We start from the raw sequence: 19,253 nt of genomic DNA, 5'->3' as shown, positions 1-19,253 counted from the left end.
TCCAAGTAAAGTGACTGATCTGAATTTCCAGGAGGAAACTTGGATGCCATTATAGTGTGGGGAGGAGAATGACATCTGAATTGAGGAGATTCAGTGGGCCATGTCCAACAGTACTAGTCAATGGGAAACTGCTGCCAACTCAATAAAGATGACACTACTACAGGGGCGCCTGGGTGGCTCACTCAGTTGAGCATCTGACTTCGGCTCAGGTTATGATCTCATGGTTCGTGGGTTCGAGCCCCACACTGGGCTCTGTGACTGAGAGCTCAGAGCCTGGAGACTGCTTCAAGTTCTGTGTCTCCCTCTCTCTGCCCCTCACCCACTCATGCTCTCTATCACTCTCTCAAAAGTGAATAAACATTAAAAAAATTTTTTTTAAAAATGCCACTACTACAGACTTGGATCCTGTGGGAATGAAGGTTTGGGGTACCCTACCAGTAAACAACTATGACCAGCTAAGATGTTGCAAGAGGGTAGGGGAACATATACTAGCTACCAACTTGAGCCAAAAAACTAGCTACAGATGCAGAGACTATAGTACTTTTGTTTTATTTTAGTTTTCTTCTCTGCTCCCTTCTATGAACACTAGCAGTGGTTTAGGTGGGAGTATGAATGAACTGGATGCAGTGAGTGACAGGACTTTGTGTTTCCCCTGAGTCAGGAACAAGAGTTTTATGCCCAAAGTATAAGAGGGACTACTAAGGGACAGAAAGGGAGGACTCTGCTGGTTATTCTTGATTTGTCTTTTCAGACTCATCTCCACCATGCTCCATGCTCCAGGACAAAGACCTCTATAGCCTGCACCTTATAGGCTCCCTTTGCCTCTAGCAGTGGTTGACTTCATCCAGAGAGGCACTGGCATGGTATGGAGTAGGCAAAGGGGGATAATGACATGTATTTGCTCATCTTGCTCCCTCCTGAGCAGACTGCAGTTTGATAGCTACTGTGTTCCACTCTCTAAGGCCAAAAACTCCTGAGAGATGATCTTCTCTCCTGTGACTACAACTCTTATGTGGATGAAATGCTGTAATTCTCTATCTCAAGTCCTTGGACAAGATTAAATTATCTGAGCCCTAGTTTCCCAATCTAGAAAATGAAGCTAGCAACAGCTACTTCATACGGTTGTTTTAAGAATTCGAGATAAGTGTAAAAGACCTAGCTCTGTGTAGTAGTCAATAAATTGGATCTAATACACAGCAATTTGTTTAAAATAAGTTTTTATTCCTTTGTTCAACAGACACTTATTAAGCACTCATTATGCATTAAGTAATAGAAAGACAAAGAGAAAATCCTACCTGCAAAGAACTTACCTCATGGGAAAGAATGATAAGCAATATAAAAATTTCAATAGTTGGCTAAGGGTGATAGGGTGATGTTACATGTATACCTGGTACACCATGCAAGCACAGACAAGGGACACAGATGTAGACTGCCATATATTCTCAGCCTAACTAAAAATAAAGCCAGGCAGGTATGGGAGTAGAAGTTTGAAAGAAATCACCCTTGTCTGCCTCAATTTTCTCTGGAAAAAGGGAGCTAAAATCATACACTGGGAAATGAAAATGCTGCTGTGAAGAAAAAAATGAGATTAAATCACTTCCCTGCCCCTCCCTCTGCAAATAACAACAAGAAGAAAGAAATCACTTGCCCAAGCTACTATCGAGTTAATGGGCTAGGATTCAAGTCCAAATTTGACTACCTCCAAAACCTGTATATACTTGTTTGCTATACCACATTGCCTCACCTTAAGTAAGGTGTTCCTTCCCTTCAAGCTAAATCAATCTAGTGACCTCACAATATTTAATATTCAGTGGCTAAGCTTATTACAAGTCAGCTCACAAAAGCTTTACTGACAGGAAAATCAAGGAGAAACCAAAGCATAAAGGGAGGAGGTAACCTGCCCCAGGTGGTGGAGCCAGGATTTGAACTTCAGGACTTTTACCCATTCCCACACTACCTCTATCTAACACATATATGCTCTAAAGAGTCCTCTGGAGATCAATGAAGAAGGCTCATAAACTTATTCTTAAGAGGTCAGGAATGAAACTATGAAAAAGCAACCCTGCTATTACTTTACATTAAATCTATGTCTATTCTGTGAAACTGAAGCAATTAAAATTCTGCAAAATCATCTTATGGCCAGGCAGGCAAATAAAACAAAATGAGAAGATGACTGATACAAGAACCCCCACAACTAAAAAGAATAGAACAAAAAGCTATGTTGTTCATGTGGGAATAAAACTTGGAATTTGGGGGGAGGTTCATAGATATGTATGTTAAGCTTTTCAAAAAAAGAATAGGAAAAGAATCTGCCTTCACTCTGCTGCAGAGTCACAATAAAGTCTTGTAGATTGGTTCCCAAGGGCAGCTGGCTGGCCTAAGGCTAGATCATGCGGTTCTAATGAGCCTAAGTTCAGATACTAACCCAGAATGGAAGAACTAACCTTAATCTTCATCCAGTGATGACAAGCCCAACATGACAAACTCAGACAAGTCCAACATGACAAAAAGAAGTGGTCAGATGAGAAAAGAACTTTTGGGGACCAGCCAGACTTTAAGAGGGACAGTGTTTGGCAAAAGTAATCTAACAGCTAGTAAATTATTATACTTATATAGTGGTTCTCCTCAGGGGGAGACCAGGCAATGTCTGGGGATATCCTCGGTTGTCACAACTTGGGGGGTTGCTAGTGGCTACATGTCAAGGATGATGCTAAACATCCTACAATGCACAGGACAAAAGTTATCTAGCCCAAGATATCAATAATGTGGAGGTGAAGACACTAGTATATACTGAGTACTAATGCCAGGCACTATTTTAAGTGCTCACATCTAACCCATCACTTTCTCCTCAAAGAAGCCCATGAGGCAAGTATCTTCATCTCCATTTTACAGATGAAGGAACCTAGGCTCTGAGGTCCACATCCTCACACAACTCTGGATGGCAGCACTGTAAGGTGAACATAGCTCTGACCTCAGAGCCTCGTGTGCACACACTCTCAATTTCTTATAATACTACTGCAGGCATTCCCTTCTTCTAAATTACCTTTGGAGATACGAGTTGAAGAGAGGAAAATGCCAAGTGTCCGTCAGCTCTCAGGTTACGGAAAGAAAGCCTTGGCATAGGAAAAGCAGTTTTCTGATTCTGCCACCAGGAGGGGTCAGGTTTGTGGAGCACTGTGTCAGGAGTGGCCCATCTTCTTAAAACATCAGAACGTCAATAACTACCAGTGTGGTACGGAGCAGGTTCTGAGCACTGGCCCCATCACAAGGACAATTGTGGGCTAAATTATGAAATAAGGATGACACAAGAAAGGATGCTATCACAAGATATGGTTTTTTGAAGAGAAAGGGAAGGTTGTTTCTTTTTTTAAGCATGAATAGATTTCATTTTGGGGGGGGGCTGTAAAAAGTAGAAATATGGATGAAACACCATGATAGAAAACTGTCCAAATTCATTGAACATCATAAAACTTTGTTGACAAATACTACTTAAAATAGACAGGCTTTTTTTAAAAAAAATAAGCCTTTTACTTCAATTCCAGTATAGTTAACATTAGTTAAGCTTTTTTTAAAGCATTTTTTTCCTTCATCATCATGCCCATCTTTTTGTCCATTTTATGCAATTACTGTCCTGGATCTTGTCCAACTTTGTTTCAGACAGCCAAAAATATGTTTTAGAGAAAATTCAAAGATTCTTCTGCTTTCACCTCTAAATTTAAGCAGAGAAGTTCTGTTTTTTAAGTGTTTATTCTTGAGCAAGTGCGTGCACAAGTGTGCACATGTGTGCAAGCAGGGGAGAGACAGAGGATCCAAAGCAGGCTCTGTGCTGACAGCAGAAAGTCAGATGTGGGGCTCAAACTCACCAACCACGAGATCATGACATAAGCCAAAGTCGGATGCTTAACTTCCTACCCAGGTACCCCTAAGCAGAAAAGTTCTTAACCCTGTTTCTTTCACACATCACGGATGCTGTTTGGTACTGACTAGTAGACCCTACCCAAGTTATGAGATAGATACATTTATAAGTATCAGAAACCACTCTTAACTAACACGGTAGAGAGGAGTTCAGTGATTCACACCAAGTCATAAAGGGAAATTAAGAACAATCCTGTTTCAAATGGCAGGAATCAGACCTGGAAGAGCTACAAATTTCCTCAAGCAGGGGGACAAGGACTGGGTGGTGGGTGTTTGAAAACCTTGTTAGAAGGGAACTGACAAAGGAAGAGACAAAACAAAATCCATATACATAGGGATTGGTTTGGAAAATGGGGACTGACCCAGAGAATACAAAAAGGAATCGCATGGGGGTGGGGGCAAGAATTATTCCTGAGAAGACAGGCCAAGAAAGTTGGGTTTCATTTTAAACCACATTAAAAGGGCCTTAGGAAATTCTTACTCCTAATTAGTTACTTTACTGAAAGCCTACTGTAATAGTACATAATCTGTATCTGTTTATTTCTGCCTCTCAGAATACTAGCTCCAAACACATCCAAAAGAAACAAAGCACATCTTTGTCACATCTATAAATTAAATTCACTGCAGAACAGATTAAAAATCTAGGGGCGCCTGGGTGGCGCAGTCGGTTAAGTGTCCGACTTCAGCCAGGTCACGATCTCGCGGTCCGTGAGTTCGAGCCCTGCGTCAGGCTCTGGGCTGATGGCTCGGAGCCTGGAGCCTGTTTCCGATTCTGTGTCTCCCTCTCTCTCTGCCCCTGCCCCGTTCATGCTTTGTCTCTCTCTGTCCCAAAAATAAATAAAAAACGTTGAAAAAAAAAATTTAAAAAATAAAAAAAATAAAAAAAAAATAAAAATCTAATAGGATGTGCCAATGGAAGATGCATAGTAACATTCTCCCTACACATATCAACATGATGAATCAGTTACAACTTTTCCTGTTTTCCTTCCTAATATATCCTTCCTCTAATTCCCACTCCACCCCCATTTGATTTTTCCCTCACTCTATAATCACAAAGCAGTCCTAGTTTTTCCAAAGTTTATCACATTTCTTATTTGAGGTACCTTCTATTTATTGTTTCTTGATAGATAAAAGTGATTTTAAAAAGTGATAAAAGAATTAGAAATAAAATATGTGTAGAGTATTCAATGTTGGGACACAATACAGAAAAATAATCTGTGACCAACACCTTGACAGGAGTATCCAAAAACCTTGACAAAAGTTACAGGAGTCCGTTGGTTCTCTGAAACTAGCTCACTTAATACAGATAGTTTAAAAAAGGACTGAATGAGGTAAAAGTAACAGCTGACAGTCCTGTTCTCCAGTACTAGACTCAAAGCTGCCAGGATAAGGAAGAAGGTCCTAAATTTGCTCCAATTGATAACATGTCCCTCCACTGGTTCCAGAACTGACAGGGTAGGGATGTTAAGTGCAACTGCAATGCTCTGCTCTTTCTCAGGGTCCTCAAGTCACTGTCTTGGACTCCCCATTGCCAGAACACCTGCCCTCTTCCTGGAATCCCAAGCTTTTCCATTGGAAGGCACATTCCCAATGTATCTTCCAAAAGGTGGGAATACAGAACACTTCCAAGGATGATTCCTGGACAACTGTGATCACTGGCAGAGTGATGGGTGGATGGATGATTATATGAGGCACAAGAAAACAAACGTGGAATTTTATACAGAACTAGCAGTGGTAAAATACTGCAGGCCCTAGGAAGCCTTGTTCTGGCTGGGGAAATTGGGAGAACTGAGGAGGAACCAAAAACAAAACAACTACCACCCCCTCCCCAAAAAGACAACAATCAATATCGCATTTCATAGTATCTTTAGAGAACCTCCAACCTGACATATCCACTTCTTCTCTAACCCCCTGCAATCCATTATTCATTCCTGCAGTAGGCAGGGTCATTTTCTTAATCCCTATAAACCTGATAATTTCATCCCATTGCTTAAACCCTTTCCATTGCTTCCCTCTGCTCTTAGAATTCAAACTCTGAATTATTGCTATCAGCCTGTAAGCACCTGAATGGTCTAACCTTTTCCTACCTCTTCAGTGGCATCCCACCAGTGCCTCCTAACCCACCACTTACTAGGCTCCCGTAGGAACAGCCCACTTCCTAGTTCTCACACAGAGCACTCTCCCACCTCATCTCTTGTACCTGTGTCCCCTCTTCCCAATGAGGTCTTTGTTCCAATGCCACTTCCTGCAACAAGCCTTCAAGACCACCCTAACTACAGTGCTCCTTTCCCAAAGGAATCTTGTCATCATCCTGGTTCTTTCCATTTTAGCATTTATAATCATCTAAGACTGCATGTTATTTATTGAGAACCTCCATGACCAGAGTGTAGATATTGTGACTTATGTACTGCTACACACTTATTGATACATATTTAATTTACTCTTTCAACAAACAGGTGGAGGGAGTTTGTAAAAATTCCAATATGCTAAAGTGTGCGAGATCTTCAAAGTAACCAACAGATCATCATTCCTAAATCAGTCTCCTGAATCAACAATTTCTCCCTCTTTACTAGATCAATTCCATTTTTTTTTTTTTTAATTTTAGGTGTATTTTGAGAGAGAGCAAGCAGACAGGGAGAGAGAGAGAATCCCAAGCAGGTTCCACACCATCAGCACTGAGCCCAATGCAGGGCCTGAATCCACAAACTGAGATCATGACCTGAGGTGAAATCAAGAACTGGATGCTTAACCAACTGAGCTACCCAGGCATCCTTAGATCAATGCCATTATTAAATACACTAATATGCTACAGTATCTTAACAAAATCCTCCTGAAAAGCATAGATTTATTTATTTAACAGACACAAAGTGTTAACCATGTGCTAGAGATATGTAATTAGGCTCTGCCACAACTTTTACTATTTGTATGAATGGTCCTATCTGATAAGCACCCTTAACCAGGCTTTTTAAAAATAAGGAAAACTCAGGATAAACACAGATGCTTATACAGTGTGATAAAGGAAACCTTACTCCAAAGCAAATATTTGGTTTCAAGATTCTTTTTCTGACAGTAAAACTTTACTGGTTAGCACATAAGAAATTTCCCAAAGGACAAAACTTAGAATCAAAATTAAAAAATATTTAAATCACAGTACCAGTTAAACAATAAATTGTCACATATTAGCTTTAAATCCTGACCTTATATTAGCTATTTATTAGTAAAAATATAAGCAACATTTTACCTTAAAGTTCTAACATTTAAAAAATTGTGACATATATATATTTTCCCTACCAACTCTTTCTACCAACAGAAACCACAGCTTCATCCTAGGAGTGGTAAAATAAATTTAGTCGACACCTAAAAGTACTCAAAATCAACAAAAAAAGTAAGTTAGGCTAATGCATGCCCTACAATGGGTAAACTCCAGTTGAGGTTTGAGAGGCAATAAGAGAAAAAATTAAATTTCAGAAATATCTGTAGACTTTAGAGAGGCAAGTTTTAATTTAGGAGAAAAAGTCACAAGTAAAATAAAAGCATTCACGCAACTGGAGTGTGTGCAAGGATATGTCTGTAATGAAATGAAACAAAATATATTAAACCACATGCTGATATCAAATAAAACCAAAAGCTTCTAACAGTAGATAAATTCAAGTTATATATCTATCACCTTTCTCTGAAGAACAAAAAGCTTCTGGCATGTGTCATCTCCATATACCAGGAAAATAAGAAAAAAGTATGAACATTTTATTAGTTTAAACAATGAAAGGAAAGAAGGTAACTACTTTCAGACCAAAAAGAGGAAGAGAAAATGTTCAGTCTTATCCAGCACAGAAAACAAAGCAGGGAGACAGTATTATTTGTGCACAGAGATGCAAAAACAAAATAAAGCTTAGAAGTAATTCCCCACAAGAAAAATCCAAAGCTGATGTTGCTCCATAAACTGTGTCTTGTCCTAATGGTTTCCTGAGTGAGTTTGTGTATCTTTTTAAACTTCTGCCTGTCCAGCTATGTGCGTGTTGGATATGTTGCTCTCCCTACAGCTCTTCCCTTATGAATCCAGATATTATCTTCATTTGGATCTTTTTATGTAGTACTAAATTTCACCCTGCCTTCTTTCTTAATTACTCATACTGTAGAAGTGACTGAAGCTCAATATTTAATGATTTAAAGACCTATAAAATAGAACTTTAAGTTCATCTTTATTTAAAGAAACAAAGAAGTGAGTGTCTTATTTTTTCTTAAAAAAAGGAACTAGAATTTGTGTGTGTATGATTCTTGTCCTCCAGGAGCTTGTATGTAGCAAAAAAGAAAAAGATAAATGCCCAAAGAATTACAATTCAAAGTAGACTGTGATAAATTCTCTCAAAGTATGGAAAGATTCTAGGGGCACTTGGGTGGCTCAGTCAGTTAAGCATCAATTCTTGATTTCGGCTCAGGTCATTATCTCCTGCTTCATGAGATGGACCAGCATCAGGCTCTGTGCTCACAGCACGGGGCCTGCTTAGGATTCTCTTTCTCTCTCTCTGTTCCCCCCCACTTTCGCGCACGCACGCGTGCACTCTCTGTAAAATTAAATAAACTTAAAAAAATGTATAAAAGCTTCTAGAATTCAGAGAAAGAATAAAACCACTTCCAACTGAACTTATCTAGGTTTCTGGGGTGGTGGTGAAGGAAGAACCTGAAGGCCGGGCACTCAAAGCAGAAAGGGCAGCCAAAGTCCTCAGAACAAATAGGGAATAGTCATTTGTCCCATTTGTCTGAATTCCTGCCTCCTTGCAGGGAAAGACTCACTCCATAAAAACAGAAAGAGAAACAGTCAAGAAACAACATTCACTTTGTGCTTTTACAGGGCATTATCATTAAAGCCTTATTTTATTTTCATATTTACAAGCATAAATTAGAAATCACTTTTCTTACATATAGGAGACAGAGGCTAGAAAAGTGCATTTGAGATCACAAAGAGAACTCTGAATGCCAGGCTTCTCACTCTGGATTTAATTCTCTAGATGAAGATGTAAAGGCATTTGAAAAGGGAACCTGAAAGGCTATAGGTGTAGAAAATGGAATGAAATAGAGGAGGGCTTGAAGAAAGAGGGGTTTGGCAACAATAAGAATGGCAAGTTTGCAAAAAATTGACAGGACAAATTAGTCAATTGCTATTTGCATGTGGAATGCCAGGTAGAAGGAGGCATTAACACTGCCTCAAGGTTTTATTCCTAGGTAACAAGGTTTTATTCCTAGGTTATTTCCTAGAAATAACTAGAATTGGGTGGAGGGGAGAGCAGGGCAAAATGACAGTGAATTGGCTTAAGTAATTACCAGCCTTAGCTGAAAATGTCTGCATCAGATGCACACATCTAACACCTTCTGGTGCCAGGCACTGTTTCCAGGGACCTAAGACACAGCAGTGAATGCAACTGGCAAGTACCCCAGCCCTCATGGAACTTACCCTCTAATGGCAGACAAGAGATAATGAACAAGTAAATAAAGAGATAAATATATATTACAGGAAGAACGGGGTTGTACGGAATTTTAATTAGGAGGGTTTACTGAGAGTGTGACATCTAAACAAATACCTAGAGGTAAGGGAGTGAACTACGCAAGAAGCCTGAGAGGAGTCAGCAAGTAAACACCAGTATCTTCAAACAGTCACCCTATGATGCTTTTGAAGTCAGCAGCAATTGCAGTATATCTCTTTGGTGACCCAGTCCTATTTTCTTGGGCTAGCATTCAGTGTTCCACTTCCTGACTCTATCCTACCCAATCAAGAAAACTTCACCAGTAACACAGTGATAACAAACTGCCTAGTAGGTCAATTTGTTTATACTGGCTGTTTATGTTCCCTACATGGGAGAAAAAGACTACATTTTAAAACAACAAAACCAAAGCACTGTTAGAACATGTTTATACAAAGCTTAAGAAGACAACCATCTTGTTCTCAAAGCAATCATTGATGTAGCAATTTTGAGACTTGAGATTTAAATCAAAGGTGCTAAAGAATGATTATGAATCATGCAATTAAGCTACCAAGGAGGATGCTACAGAGAGGAAAACCATTCACAGCACCATAAAACTGTCAAAAATAAAAATAGTATAATTATCGAAACCAGAAGTAGTATCATTCTTTGATTTTATAATTTATTGTTCAGAAGAGCTGAATTCTAGTCTAAGCTATGCCTTTTATTGATTCTGGGTCCTGGGGCCTCATCTTTATCTGTAAAGGGCAGCTGTTGTGATTTTTCACATTCCTTTCGATCTGAGATTCTAGGTGGCTAGTTATGGTTCCTATGATGTTTAGTTTATATATTTGGGTACTCTGGTTTACCTCCTTTTCCAATAATAGTACAAATAAGCACCCGTCCCAAGTAACACAACTTGTCAGTTCTGGTTAAAAGTGATACGACCTTCTTTTAAACAAACCTGCCAGAGCTTGGTGTTTAAAATGAGGCTACACTCTGCAAGTGCTGCCTTTTCTCATCCCCGTTTAAGAACAGCCTTCAAGACTCTTAAGGCTTCTTTATCATTTGAGAGTGGATTAGATTTGAAACCAGGTGGATGATCACATCTCTGGTAAATGAGAAAAATAATGAGACCTTATGGTGGGATTCAGCCTTTGAAATTCCAAAGGAATCTGCAAGCATTTCTATCAACAACTCTGCGGAAAGGTTTTCCGGTGTTGACGGCTTTGTTAGATTAAAGCCCATCTGAATGCATAATAAAAACAGCCAACGTTATTGTGGGCTATGCGCCAGGTGGAACTAAGTATTAACTGATTTAATCTCATAACAATCCTATAAGGACGGAACTATCATTATCCTCATTTTATGTATGCAGAAACAAAGTCATAGAGGAATTTGGCAAACTGCCCAACTTTTCACAATTAACAGGTAGATTCAAACTCAGGCATTCTAGCTTCAAATACTCCACAATAATCTCCACAATACGCTGCCTATGTAAACCCTGGAGCTCTTGTTTAAATAACAGTCCCATTACCAGTTGCACTCTTACAGTTCTTGCAAACTGACTAACATGAAGTCAAAATAAAGCTGCACTACAAGTTCACTATCGACTTTCTCCTCCAGTCGTGAACCACGAACTAGAAATGCATTTTAAAGAACACAAAAACCTCAGTACCTGAGGTCTCTCGAGATTTGGGGAGGAGGTGTGTAGAGCAACGCAAATGCTTTCTGTCCTGGAGCTAATGCCGTGAACAAGTGCTGCAAAACTAGAGACAGACCTGCGCCTCTCCCTCTGGGGGTTCACGCCAGGAGGCCGCCCACTCGTACCACGCGCTCCTACTATGCACGGAAGTAGCACAGGGGAGGTTCCAAACAACACCTGGCTCAAACGCGCCCGCGGGGGTACCTCCACCTGGCTCTCGCTACGCCCAGACCCTTCCCCATACTTACCTTCGGAGATCCTCGCCCGACGCATAGCGAGTGGGAAACGCCACCACAGCTGCGCCACAATCAACGAGCCTCGGCGCCGCGCCTCTCGCCCCCAGCTGGGCCAGCCACCCTCCCCGCCTTGGCCCGACCTCCTAGTTCCGCCCCCCGCAGGAGGCCCCGCCCACACAAATAAACGGAACCTTCTCGGCCGCCGGCCCCGCCCACAACTGAGGGCGGGGCTAATGCTCACTCAGCTCCGCCCCGGGCTTTAGGCGCGGTGGACCGCAGCGCAGCTGCAGGCTGGATGCAGCCTCGCGGCCCTAAATAAATAAAGGAGGGGGAGCCTGGGGTGCATGACCCCAAGCAAGGAAGTGCGCGATGCAGGCGAAGGGAAGGGGGAAGGGGGAAGGGAGAGAGCCAAGGGCTAAGATAAGGAAACAGGCTTGGGAGGCAAAAGAGAAGGCGCTCTCCCCAGGTTCCAGCTGAGGTGTAGTACTGGGTGAGACATCTTAAAGCAGAAGAATTCACTTTTTCAGCTCCGTTAGCTAATGAGCTAATCTCATTCTCCTGCAGGTTAGGAGTCACACGCGAATTTAGGGTTCCATGCATGAATAAGGAATAGCGTTTAGAGAAGCAAAGAAAGGAAGCAAATCCTTTACTGATCTCCATCCACATCTCGTTCATTTAAAAAATTCTAGAAAGGACTCTCAGTAAGAATAGCTCCAGACTTAAATTAATGTTAATCATTCCTTCTCAAACAGCTCAGGCACTTTTCATGAGAGCAGACTCATTACACTCAAAACGAGTTTGGCATTAATACCCATAGTATACTGCTACGAAGTTTGCTACTACAAGTATGGATAAAGGAAAAAATCAGACCACTAAGAAGGAGATACTTTAACTATTAATATATTTGATTTTTGAAGGTGAAAAACTATTTGCAAATCATGTCAAACACTAATTGAATTATGGTGGGGAAACACAAGGCTCACTTCACCAACAGTATTTGCTGAAGGAATTTCAGAAAACAGTAGCAAGAAACCAGCCTAGCTGTGTGGTCTTAAGGGAAGTCACAATATCTGAAGCCTTTGATTTGCTTATCTGTAAAATGAAAAATTACGCCAGGTGACTTCATGACCTGGAAATGCCCTTCCAAACTTGATTTCATCCTGCCAGGCTCAACAATTGAGGGCAAAGGACCATAGGGAAAGTGCTATCCAGTCAGGAGCCACACAGAGAAATTGGGAATTTTTAGAAAAAGCCCCAGGGATCTTTGGCATCACTTCATTTAAGCTCTCTCTTCTGACTTTTCTATTTGTAATAATAATAACTCTTAGCTCAAAACCTCTACTCTTCCCTCTCAATCCTCACATTTGGTCACCAGGTCCTTGGCTTTCTCCATTACAGAGTCTCTTCAATGACCCTTCTCATTTTCACTGCCATCTCTGTACAAAGTACAAATTCAAAGAACTCAAGATCTTAGATCTGACCCTCACCTATTTTTCCTACCTCATCTCCAACTACTCTCTGATAGAAGAGTCTCTCACTGTACAATATCCACAACATACAGCCAACATTCTGGCCACTGAACATTTATATATACTGCCTCCCACCTCAGAATACTTCTCAGTCCTAGCTACCTGTCCAGATTGTGATAGCTCAGCTCAGGTACCTTTCTATACAATAAAATCCTATAACACTTAGGATCTATGCCGCTCAAATGTGGCACTTAACAGTCCTACCTTGTTTTTTCTGTTATTTATAATATTTATCTCCAAAACTAAACTGTAAGCTACTTACTGGATCACCCTAGGTCCCAGTAAATTAAAGAAGAAAAAGCTATTTTTAGTATCTCAAAAAACCTAAAAGAAATTATATAGGCTATTCGTTACCTATACCAGCAAGATTCTGTTTTTTACTTAATTTTTGTTTTTTTTAGGTTTTAAGTAATCTCTACACCCAATCTGGGGTTCAAACTCACAATCCTGAGATCAAGAGTCACATGCTCCCTTGACTGAGCCAGCCAGGCATCCCAAGATTCTCTGTTTTTATCTGAAATTATATGACACTGAAATAACACCAATTACTTCATGTTAATCAAAGCTTTGGTGGGCAGTTACATGTGACTGATTTTAAAAAAGGGAAAACAGGGGCACCTGGGTGGCTCAGTTGGTTAAGCATTCAACTTCAGCTCAGGTCCTGATCTCACAGTTTGCAAGTTTGAGCCCCCCCATCAGGCTCTGCTCTGACAATGAAGAGCCTGCATTGGATTCTCTCCCTCTCTCTAAAAATAAATAAATAAACTTAAAAAAAAAGGGGGGGGGGGTGGGGGGAACAGGGGCACTTGCCTGGCTGTCAGTAGAGCATGTGACTCTTGATCTTAGTTGGGGTCTTAAGTTCAAGATTTCCAAGTCTCACTTTGGGCATAGAGATTACTTTTAAAAAGTGGGGGGATAAATTACTATTAAATAAGACTTGTTTTTAAGACTAAATCTATGACATTCACAGAGGTACATAAAGATGAAAAGTAGCTAACACATTCTTTTGTCACCGCATTGCCGAAAAAAATGCTATACCCATAGTAAGTGCTTAAAAATATATTCATTAGTCTATGATTATTTTCAGCTTTATTAAGTCCTCTCTTTCCTTTGCTTTAATTAAAATGCTGATCTTTTCTTTCCATGTAAATATGATTGCAGGAGCTTCCCCTTAAATTACAAATAAATTTTTAAGAATAAGATAAACAAGAATCACATTGCACTGCTTGGAGTTGGACTAGAAAGGTATTTAGTGTCCCAGAAATAAACCCTGAAATCACAGTAAATTGCCTATTTTAGGGGGTCCTACATAGTACTAATATCTTTAGAGAGTAAATTTGCCTTAATTGCAACCTTACCCAGATGACAACAGTAGAAGCAGAACCAAGTTTTCAGAATGACTACCCAGTAAGAGTGAAAACTGATTTGCAATCTATCAATGGCCCCTGTGTTTTGAAAATGTCACTGGCATGTTTAAAGGAAGCCCCAGAGCTCTGAAGTCTGGCCCAAACAATCTATAAATCACTATTCACAACAAACCTTTATAATATTTTGGGTGTTTAATAAGTATTAAGTAGGCAGATTAAACAACAGTCACACTTCATTTTACAGACTGGTTGTACCAGAGGCAACTGGTTATAGACTCTCGGAATGTTTCTCTTCCTCTTCTCAAAATGTGAAGTGACTATGAAGATTGGAGCCTTGGGGAACTTCTGAATCCGGCCAAGATATGATAACAAGGACCATATTTACTCTCCCACCTGACCACCACCACCACCACCAACAACAACAAAAAGGACCTAGACAAAATATATAAAACAACAGTTTTCAAGATACTGGATATTAGGCAGTGAAGGAGAATGATGCCTCAGAGATGGAAAATGAACAAGATTTGCCCCAGCTTATTATCTTCAGAGGATTTACAGGCCATGGCAATAAAAGAGGAACTGCAGGAGCTCTAAGTCCAAGAAAAACAAGACAGCTAGAGTTCACAACTCAGATATGGGAGATAAGATAACAACATAGAGAATCCCAGAGATCTGCGGAGGGTCTTCCTTGATAATTCAATAGTGCTGATCAGTGCATACCTGCACCCAAGGTCAAGAAAAGAACAAACTGTCTCAGCGTTAGAAGGAAAAGTACTGGGCATTCGCAGAGGGCCAGGAATAGTGGCTATTCATATCAGGCCAACTAGAAACCTCCCAATTCAATGAGGTAGAGTACGTGGAAGCATTGGCTTAGTACTGGAGAGTAATTAGCCCTAGATTAAATGCTGCTTTGGTGCTGCCAAAAAATAAAAGATACAAAAGGATCTAACTATTTTAAAGTAATTTAACTGCATCTCAAATAAAAATTCAGATGTTTATAGAAACACAAAAATATTCAGCACCCAATAAATTGAAATTCACAACATCTGCCATTAAATCAGATATTACAAGGCATGTCAAGAAACAAAAATATGACCCACAACTAAGAGAAAAATCCATCACTAAAACTAACCAATCACTGACACAGATGTTAGAATTAGCAGACAAGAACATTAAAACAGTTATTTTATGGGGCGCCTGGGTGGCGCAGTCGGTTAAGCGTCCGACTTCAGCCAGGTCACGATCTCGCGGTCCGTGAGTTCGAGCCCCGCGTCAGGCTCTGGGCTGATGGCTCAGAGCCTGGAGCCTGTTTCCGATTCTGTGTCTCCCTCTCTCTCTGCCCCTCCCCCGTTCATGCTCTGTCTCTCTCTGTCCCAAAAATAAATAAAAAATTAAAAAAAAAAAAAAAACAGTTATTTTATGGTAATATATTGAAAAAATTAAGTAGAGACAAGGAAGTTATAAAAATTTTCTACATCTGACTTTTAGAGATGAAAATAACAATCTCTAGGGGCACCTGGGTGGCTCCGTCGGTTGAGCATCTGACTTCAGCTCATGTCATGATTTCACAGCTTGTGAGTTCGAGGCCTGCGTCAGGCACTGTGCTGACAGCTCAGAGCCTGGAGTCTGCTTTGGATTCTGTGTCTTCCTCTCTCTTTCTGCCCCTCTCCCACTCACACTCTGTCTCTCTCCCCTTTAAAAATAAAACATTAAAAATTAAAAAAAAAAAAAAAAGCAGTCTCTAAGGTGAAAAATACACTAGATGGGATTAACAGAAGAATAGACATTGTAGAAGAAAGCGTTAGTGAACTTGAAGACACACAATATGAAATTTCCAAGATGAATTATAGAGAGAAAAAGGATTTAAAAAGAAAAGGGGGTGTTTAGGGGGCTCAATTGGTTGAGTGTCTGACTCTTGACTTAGGTTCAGGTCATGATCCCAAGGTCATGGAACCGAGCTCTGTGTCAGGCTCCATGCTGAGCATTGAGCCTGCTTGGTATTCTCTCTCCCTTTTCCTTTGCCCCAGTCCCCAACTTGCACGTGCTCATGCACACTCTCTCTCAAAATAGAAAAATGTTTTTCTCTCTAAAAATAAAAAAAAGTTTTTAAATAAAAAAGAAAAGAGAATCAATAAGCTATGGCAAACCTTTAAGCAGCCTAATATGCTTGTAGTTGGAGAGGAGAAAGAAGGGTTTGGGGAAGGGTATCAGAAAAGACAGTTAAAGAAATATGACTGGTATTTTCAAAATTTGATGAAAATTATAAACCCACAGATCTGACAAGCTCAATGAACCTAAACACCAGAAACATGAAGAAAACTACACCAAGATATTTCATAATACAATTACTAAAAACCAGTGATAAGCAAAATCTTAACAGCAGCCAGTGGGGGAAACACATGCTATATATGGAGAAACAAGAGATGACAAATTTCTTCTCAGAAATCATGCAAGAAAAAGACAGCGGACCAACATCTTTGAAGTACAGAACAAAAAACTAAAAACCTAGAATTCTATACCCAGCAAATAATATCTTTCAAAACTCAAGATAATATATTTTTTTTCAGATGCACAGAAGCTAAAAGACCATAACCAGAAGACTTGCACTACAAGAAATGTTAAAGGAAGTCCATATGATAGGCAGAAAATGACTCCATATTTCTGGAAATATAGATATACACTAGGAATGAAGAACACTAGAAATAATAACAATAGAGGTGTTGGGTTTTTTTTATAATTTGAATCTTTTTAAAAGATAACAAATGTTTAAACAACAATAGTAATCATTTATTGTGGATTTTGTGGCCTATATGTAAGTAAAATGTATGACAACAATAGCATAAAGGTTGTGAGGAGAGACATGGAAGTATATTATTGAAAAGTGTATTCTATAATTAACTGTAAGCATCCTATAAGTGATATGGCATAATTCATTTGAAGATAGACTGTGATAAATTAAAGATATATACTTAAACCCTAAAATAGCCATAAAACAAAGGGAGAAAAGGAGTTAACAACTAAAAAGTCAACAAAGGAGGAAAAAATGGAAGCATAATGCTCAATCCAAAATAAGGTAGAATAATAGGAAAAAGGACACAAAGAACAGATAAGACAAATAGAAAACAAACAAGAAGACAGACATAAACTTAACTCATATCAATAATAACATTAAATGCAATAGTCAAAACAACCCAATTAAAATTTGTCTTACTGGCTGAATAAAATAAGACTCAACTATATTTCACCTACAAAAAAACTATACTTCAAAAATATGAAGACACAAAGTTAAAAGTAAAAGGATGAAAAAGATACACCATGCTAACACTAGTCAAAAGAAAGCTGGAGCAGCTAAAATAATATCACAATAAAGTAGATTTCAGAGCAAATAATATTACCAGGGAAAGAGAAGATCATTTCATAATTATAAAGGGGCCAATGAGGACACAAAAGTCCTAAATATTTTATGCACCTAATAACAGAGCTTCAAAATAAATGATAAAAAAACTGAAACAACTTCAAGGAAAAATAGGCATATCCTTTTTGGGGGGATTTTTAAAAAATCTTCATGATAATAGCACAAGTAGAGAGAAAATCGGCCAGGACACTGGCTTAGTCAATTTGGATTGCTGTAACAAAACATCACAGACTGTATAGCTTATAAATGACTGAAATTTAATTCTCATGGGCTCTGGAGACTGAAAGTCTGAGATCAGGGTGCCAGCATGGTTGAATAAGGGCCCTCTTCATGGTCTATGGCTAGCACCTTCTGTGTCCTTATCTGATAGAGGGTATCTTTTTGTAAGAGTACTACTCCTTTTTTTTTTTTTTAAAGTTTATTTACTTATTTTTGAGAGGGGGAAAGAGAGAGAGAGGAGACAGAGTGAGAGAAAATCTGAAGCAGTCTCCACACTGTCAGCACAGAGCTCGACTTGGGGCTCAAACTCACAAACCACAAAATCATGACCTCGGCCTGAAAACAAGAGTTGGGCACTTAACCAACTGAAGCATCCAGGTACCGCTAGAGTACTAATGCTATTCATGAGGGCTCCCAAAGGCCCCACCTACTAATACCATCATCACCTTTGGAGGTTAAGATTTCAACATATGAATTTAGGGGTAGACACAAACATTCAGACCATAGAAAATATAAAAGACCTAAACAACACTATTAACCATCTTAACTGACATTTACAGATCACTACAAGACACAAGAATATAATTCTTTTCAAGTACACATAAGACATTTACCAAGATGGACCATACACTGGGCCATAAAATAAGTTTCAATAAATTTATTAGGATTTAAGGCATACAAAAACTATGTTCTCTAACTGTAATGAAATTAAATTAGAAATCAATAACAGAAAAACATCTGGAAAATGCCCAAATATTTGAAATCAAAATATACAATTCTAAATAACCCATGGGTCAAAGAAGAAATCAAAAGGAAAACTAGAAAATATTTTGCACTATATATCAAAATTTGTAGACAGAACTAAAGTAGAACTTAGGAGGTAATACCCATAATAAAAAAAGAAAGTTCTTAAATCAATGACCTCAGATTCTACCTTATTAAATAAAAAAGAGCAAATTAAACCAAAATAATGTAAAGAAAGAAAGAAATTTATCAGAGTACATCCAATGACAAAGAGAAAAATCAATAGACCAAAAGTTGATTAAAAAAAAAAAAATCAGTCAAATTGCTAAACCAGACTAATCAGCACACACACACAAAAGACTGAGAAAGGGGGTTAGGTGCCAAGGGATGCAGGCAGCCTCTAGGAGCTGGAAAAGACAAGGAAAGGAATCCTCTCCTAAAGCCTCCAGAAAGAAGACAGCCCTGCTGACTCCTTGAACTTAGCCCTCTGAGACCTCCTCTGCTGGATTTCTAAACACATAAGATAATAAAGTTGTGTTGTTTTTAAGCCACTAAGTTTGTGGTAATTTGTTATGGCATCAATAGAAAACTAATACATATGGAAATACCAAGAAGCTAGAAAAGTCAAAAAAGGATTTAAACAGAACAAAGACTTAAACTACCTGAT

General features: G+C 39.2%; 1 protein-coding gene across 5 annotated transcripts in view; it reads right to left on the bottom strand.

The window, feature by feature from the left end:
- Nucleotides 1-19,253, bottom strand: part of SGK3 (serum/glucocorticoid regulated kinase family member 3) — a 149,167-nt gene that overhangs the window by 77,531 nt on the left and 52,383 nt on the right. For 2 of the 5 annotated variants that reach the window (XM_058699734.1, XM_058699730.1), the window contains exon 1: nt 11,325-11,478. The exons of 2 other annotated variants lie outside the window; for them this stretch is intronic. The gene's annotated coding sequence lies outside the window, so the exon portion shown is untranslated. Of the gene's footprint in view, nt 1-11,324; nt 11,479-19,253 lie in introns of those variants that run through there. One more of the 5 variants, XM_058699733.1, reaches the window with a different exon arrangement.

The sequence above is a fragment of the Neofelis nebulosa genome, chromosome 14 (genome assembly GCF_028018385.1).
Source record: "Neofelis nebulosa isolate mNeoNeb1 chromosome 14, mNeoNeb1.pri, whole genome shotgun sequence".
NCBI classification, from domain to species: Eukaryota; Metazoa; Chordata; class Mammalia; order Carnivora; family Felidae; genus Neofelis; species Neofelis nebulosa.
Note: the sequence above shows the minus strand (reverse complement) of the source record. Positions and strands in the feature narration are given on the sequence as shown.